The 6,783-nt window shown below is 48.4% G+C and overlaps 1 long non-coding RNA gene across 1 annotated transcript; it reads left to right on the forward strand.

Moving 5' to 3' along the window:
- Nucleotides 1-1,010: 1,010 nt before the first annotated feature.
- On the forward strand, nucleotides 1,011-6,538 carry LOC131905950 (uncharacterized). Its single transcript, XR_009378081.1, has 3 exons — nucleotides 1,011-1,154; nucleotides 1,393-1,475; nucleotides 6,383-6,538. It is a non-coding gene; the product is annotated as an uncharacterized LOC131905950 (long non-coding RNA).
- Nucleotides 6,539-6,783: the final 245 nt, after the last annotated feature.

Genomic DNA, 6,783 nt, shown 5'->3' on the forward strand with positions numbered 1-6,783 from the left:
TCTTAAGTGCTCTTGATGTTTATTGCCACTTTCGATTCATGATCCTGGTGTGACTGTTCCCCGAGTGCCTCTCGCTAGCTCCAGTATTTCAACAGATTCTCGTGATAAAATGAGTTTTACATTCACCTTACTACAGATTTCCACATCCCATTCAGACATGTTTAGTAAAAATCCCTGGGCTGGGACTAGGCATTTGCATGGTGTCTAGTATTTTGGGGGAGGACTCATGTAACCCAGGTTGGCTTCAAACTCACTATGCAGTCAAGGATGGTCTTGAACTTCTGATCCTCCTGCCTCCACCTCCTGAACTCTGGAACTGCAGGTGGGTACCACTGTGCCTAGTCTACACAGTGCTGGGGCTTTGTGCCCTCCAGGCAAGCGTTCTACCAACTAAGTTCCCACCCCACCCCCACCCCCAGCCCCCTCACACAATTTTCCTTGAACACTGGGAAGTCCTCTCATCCCTCCCACTTTCTGGATGAGCAAACGGAGCCAAAAGAACCGAAATGACTTTGAGGCCTAGAATCTGGAACCCCTGATTGCAATCTTGGTGCTTCCTCGACGGTACTTCGTTGGCCCAGAGTCTGCAGACACTTTTACCTGGTTCATGGGAAACCCACTGAGGGTTAGTAACCGTGAATTCCTCTCCCTCTGACGTCGCCTCTACCCACCGTGTAGTCTGAGGGAGGGAGCAAGGGAAGAGAGGACAGAGGGGGAGCTCTCACAGGACTGGAGAAGAAAGGAATGTCCCAGCAGAGCAGCCCAGGTGCTAGGTGAGACACTGAACTGCTAAATGCTCCACCCAACTGCCAGTAGCCCCAGCCTGGGAGGCTGTTTTCTTCCGCGCTGTCTCCTCCTCAGCCATTCCCGGGGATGAGAAGTAAAGAGAAGACAGCCTTTCAACCCCTTAACACAAACAAAGGAACCTGGAGGGTGTGAGTGGAAAGGCTTCCCTGATAGTTGCCACGGCAACACCTCTAACCCTGCCCTCGCTGCTACGTGCTGCCCGACATGTGTACTCCGCCAGGTCCCTGGAGGGCACTGCTGTCTCTCACTTGCCCAGGCTTCAGAAGTGAGACTTTAATCCTGGGATTCAGACAACAATATGCAAAAGCAAGCATAGGACCTGAAATTATCTGGGGCTGAAGGCTCCGGTATGTGGATCCTCGGGGAGAGGCCGCTGCGTTCTCCTCCCACTTCAGGGCCAGCTTATAGTAAGGGCTTGGATACCACTGCAAGGTGGGGGTGGATACAGGAAGGTCCCTCCAGGCTCCTGGAGGCCCTTCTGTGGGAGGAAGTGAAAGGACCGCGGGACTTGGTGGGGGTGGGGGAAGAAGGCTTCGTCAGTTCTGCAGATGGCTTCTGAGAGCTCCCTCTTCCTTCCTCCTACAGCTGCTGTCCATCGGTCTGCTGGCCCTGAACTCCAAGCCATCATGTTGTTTCAAAAGTGTGATCTAGGCTAAAGATCTGGCTCGGTGGGTAAGAGCACTTCCTGATGTAGCAAAGGGCCAGAGTTTGGTTACCAGCATCCACATTAGGCAGCTCACAACCACCTGGGACCCCAGCTTCCAGGGGATCTGATACCTCTGACCTTCACGGGCACCTGCAATCATATGCACATACCCACATACAAATATACACATCTATAATGCAAAATAATGAAAATCTGGTTTTGTTTTGAGATAGGGTCTCTCTATGAGGCTCTGGCTGTCCTGGAACTCCCTACATACACCAGGCTGGCATTGTACTCAAAGAGATCCTCCTGCCTCTGTCTCTCAAGTGCTTGGGTTAAAGGTGTGTTTCACCACATCAGCCTAAAAACAAATCTTAAAAAGTGTCCTCACTGGGCTGGAGAGTTAGTTCAGCAGGTACAAGCACGTACTGCTGTTTGATTCCCAACAGCCGTGTCAGGTGATCCATGTCAGCCTGCCATTCCAGTTCCAAAGGCTCCAACCAATGCCTTTGGCCTCCATGGCCACACACACACACACACACACACACACACACACACACATAATTAGATATTTTTTAAACTGTCATCTCCTAGATCAGGTGTTCCCCTTCCTCTGCCGAATCCTCCTTCCAACACCTCACACCCCTCCCCTCACACATGCATGAATACATGCACACATAAGCATACATACATACACTCACCTATGCACACACATGCAAGCATTCATACACACACTCAGCCATACACACACACACACACACACACACACACACACACACACACACGCATGCATACTTTGGGAGTGATGCCTGTGGTACCAGCTGACCAAGAGTGGAATTTCAAGCCTCACTGAAAGTGACAGAAGAAGGAAAGGCTATGTGTAATCTGGCCTCCCCCCACCCCCCACCTCCACACCCCACACCTCGCCCAGTGTCTTTTCACACCACATCCTTAGGCCTATGGATGGACACAGCTCGGGGACCCAGCACCTGCCTATAACACACATAAGGCCCTTCGCTTAATCCCAACAGAGAAAGGAAAACATAAATCCCAATAGCTTCCTCTCCTTCCTCTGTCAGGACCTGACAGCGTTTCCTGGGAATGAGTAGGAAAATAAACTGGTGCTACCCAGTGAGACAGGAACCTCCTGAGCGTGCATATGTCCAGGCGTGAGTCTCCTGAGTCTCGGGTTTTGCTTGGTTTTGTGTTGCAGAAGCAGCTGAGTGGTAACTCTTCCTTAGGGATGAAGAGGTGGCTCTGAGGTGAAAAGCAGGCTTTGCTCTTTCAGAGGAGCGTGCATCTGAGTTCCTAGCATCCACGTCAGGTGGTTCACCACTGCCTGTAACTGCAGTTGCAGGGAAACACAGTGCCTCAGACTTTCCCGGGCACCCGTGCTCATGTGTGCATGCACACACTTAAGCATGCACATGCACACGCACACACACGCACACACAAATAATAAAAATTGAAACCTTTAAAATAATAATAATAAGATCAAAGTACTCCTTCTGGAGCTTGTCCCTGGAGATGCTGAGCAGTGAGCCCTGGGTAGGGTGTGGCTTCCTGGGGTGGGGCAGGGTGGGGCGGGGCTGGGGGGGGCGTTGGGGAGGTGAGAAAGGAATCTTGGTCCGTTAGAGACACAGTCTGGCAGGCCAACATCTAACTCTCAGCTGGGGACATGGTCCACCCTTAACTTCCAAGCTCAGTGGTCTCTTCCCTTTGTCACTTTCTCTTGGCTGGGTGCCCCTCCCCTCCCCACTGCTAAAACAATGGCAGCTATGCTGATGGGGAGGAAGGTGCCTGCTGGCTCTCATTGCGTGGCTTCCAGACCTTCAGGAGCTGCTTGACTCTTAACCACCGTCCTCAGGTCCCAGGACCATCACCTCCTCCTGCACTCGCTACAGAAAGCGTATCTAATAATTTCTGAAGAAATAGAGGCCTTGAGACAGACACTCTGACATGAGCAGACTCTCAACTTCCTCTCTCCAGACACAGCCTCTCAGAAGCCTCCACAGCGCTAAGGAAAGAGGCCTGTCCGCTCCGCCAAGGCCTCACTTCCCGGTCCTCTCTCACTCCTTCCTTCTCCCCAGAGAACTGGCTGCAGCAGGTTTTTCCGTTTTTGTTTTTTTTTTTTTTAAATCTCCAGTCACAGAAAGGGACATACCCAGGGCTTCCCCTGCTGTCTGCAAACAAGCCTGCACCACAGAAATAACAAACCCCTGACCCTCTGACCCCGAAGAGAAATCACTTCCCTAAGGAAGCTTTCTGAAAAGAAAAAAGAGTTCTCTGGCAAAGGCTAGTCATTGGGTTTAAGGACTAAGAACACACACACAAAAAGTCTTCTTTATATGCCAGTGCCCCCCCCCACACACACACACATTTGTTTCACTAGCGTATTCAAACCAACACAGATAATATGGACTATTTTCTAACCACTACAAGTTGTGCTTTGAAAGAGCTCGTGCTGGGCGGGCTGGAGCACAGCTGTGATCACAGCTCTTAGGGGACAGAGGCAGGAGGATCTGGAGCTCCAGACCATCCTTAGCTGTAGAGAAAACTGGAGTCTCCTGAGGCCAGCCTGGACTTTGTGAAACAACCCTCATCAGCAACAGCAAGGGAGCTGGAGAGATGGCTTAGCGGTCAAGAGCAAGTACTAGACTTCCGGAGGACTCGGGTTCAGTTCCCAGCACCCATGTTGGGAAGGTCACGATCGGCTTTGCCTCCAGTTCAGGGGCTCCAATATTCTCTTCTGGACTCCTCAGGCACTTGGATTCACAGGTGCACCCCCCAACACACACACACACACACACACACACACACACACACACACACACGCACACACACACACACAAATATACATAATTAAAAATAAAAAATAGGGCCAGGCGGTGGTGATGCAGACTTTTAAGTCTAGCACCCAGGAGGTAGAGGCAGGAGGATCTCTGTGAGCTCCAGGTCAGTCAAGGCTACATAGAGAAACCCTGTCTTGAAAAACCAAAAATAAATAAATAAATAAATAAATAAATAAATAAATAAATAAATAAATAAATAAATAAATAAATAAAAATAGAGGCTGGTGATATGGCTGAGTGGTTAAGAGCACTTGCTTCTCTTGTGCAGGACCTCAGTTCAGTTTTCAGCATCCACACTGAGCTCACAACAACCTATAACTCCAGCTCCAGAGGATCAGCTTCCCACTTCCGGCCTCTTTTGGCACTGTGCTCCTGTGAGCATAACCACAAAGAGATACTGTTGGTTAAGCGGCAGTGCTCGGCTGCCCGCGGCAGCCATGCCGACGGATGTTTCGGTGGCGGAAGAATCACGAGCCATGGTTACCTTTCTAGAGCTTTATTGGGAGAGAGAGGGAGGGAGAGAGAGACCTCGCAGAGGGAAGAGAATACAGAAGAAGAGAGTACGGAAGGAGAGGGCACAGAGAGGACACGCCCGCTTTTTAGGCTGGGACGCCATCGCAGGCTGGTGACGTAATTAAGGACATAATCCTTCCAGACACATATACACATGATTTTAAAATAAAATAAAGCCGGGTGGTGGTGGCGCACACCTTTAATCCCAGCACTCGGAGGCAGAGGCAGGCAGATCTCTGTGAGTTTGAGGCCAGCCTGGTCTACAGAGCAAGATCCAGGACAGGCACCAAAACTACACAGAGAAACCCTGTCTCAAAAAAACCCAAACAAACAAACAAATCTCTTTTAAAATCTAAAACAACAAAGGACTTTTGTTTGAGCATATAAGTAACATAAACTTAACCATCTGGAGAAAAATATGCAAACAGCACAGAGGAATAGTGTAACAAATAGTGTAAAGGAATACACTAAAATATTATTCTGGTTGTGCTCATTCTGTCTAGAAGTTTTTCATTTTTCCTTAATTTATCTATTTTGGGGACTGGAGAAGTGGATTAGTGGTACTCCTTCAGGGCACCTAGGTTTGGTTCCCAGCACCCACAGGGTGAGCTCAGAATCACCTCTAACTCCAGTTCCGGGGATCTGATGCCCTCTTCTGGTCTCTGAGGGCACCAGGCCTGCACACGGTACACACACATACATGCAGGCAAACACACAAATGAAAATAAATGATTTCAGTTTAAGTTCTTTTTATTTTATGTGTATTTAAGGGTTCCTACATGTGTGTATATATGTCACATGTGTGCCTGGTGCCTACAGAGAACAGAAAAAGGTGAGCCACCTGATGTGGGTGCTAGGCAAGAGAAGCAAGAGCTCTTAACCACTGAGCACCACATTCATTATTTCTAAATCGTTTCTATATTTCTCAAGTTGCCTATGATGAACTGCATTCCTTATGCCAAGGATGAAGGAGGTGGGGCTTTGAAAAGGCTAAACAGGGCCATTGCTCTGGACTCTGTCCTGCCCAACATGGTCTCAACAGGCTGCTTGAAAATTGAAAAATCCAATATTTATATCATCTATGTCATAGGCAGATTTCTGCAGTAGAGATGGTCTAGTATAAGGGCTGTGCCTCCCAGACACTAAGAACAGGCATTTCTAAGCTAGGTCACCACCCTTACATCCAGCCTGCATTATGATATGGCTTAATCAGCCAGGTTGTGAAAGTCTCATGGAAAACCTTGCAAAGGCCTCCATTCATTCAGTTGACAACTACTGATTATTATGCCCCAGGCCTTGCTGTATTTCCCTAATTAATGAGTCTGGAAACAATATCAAGGATAGGAAAAAGGTCAGGCTGACATACTTTAAATCCCAGGCTGAATGGATGTTGGTGATTGCCACAACGCCAAAAGCCTTCCAAACTTTAGTTTTACTGTTATTTAAAATAATCTACTCTAGAGACTGGTCTGGGACTGAAGCCAAACTCGGTGGTGGAATTTTGAACATGTTTTGTACTTCTCACTTTGAACATCCACACTTGATTTTAATTTCCTCTTTCCAGGGCACCTATGACTGCTTCCTAATGTGTCAAAGGACTCCAATGGGCCATCCTGTCTACCAGGAACCTTCCAGTAAGAGGGGTGTGGTCTCTTTGCAGCCCTAGGCTAAGAACTCTAAGAGATAACTATAGAAGAAGGTCAAGGACCTAGAGAACTTTCCTAGAAATGATTTCTGTCATCACTTAAACTTTTTCAAAGTATGAACTTCTGCAGGGCCGGTGGTGCACATCCTTAGCCACAGCAGAGGCAGGTGGAATTTCTGTGAGTTCCAGGCCAGTCAGGGCTACAACAACAAAAACCTCAAATATGGGGTTTTTTTTTTTTTAACATAAAATCTAAGGCAGGCAAAATGTCTAAGTGGGTAAAGTGTTTGCTTCAAAGGCCTTGATGACCTGAGTTCAAA

This window comes from Peromyscus eremicus, chromosome 3 (genome assembly GCF_949786415.1).
Source record: "Peromyscus eremicus chromosome 3, PerEre_H2_v1, whole genome shotgun sequence".
NCBI classification, from domain to species: domain Eukaryota; kingdom Metazoa; phylum Chordata; class Mammalia; order Rodentia; family Cricetidae; genus Peromyscus; species Peromyscus eremicus.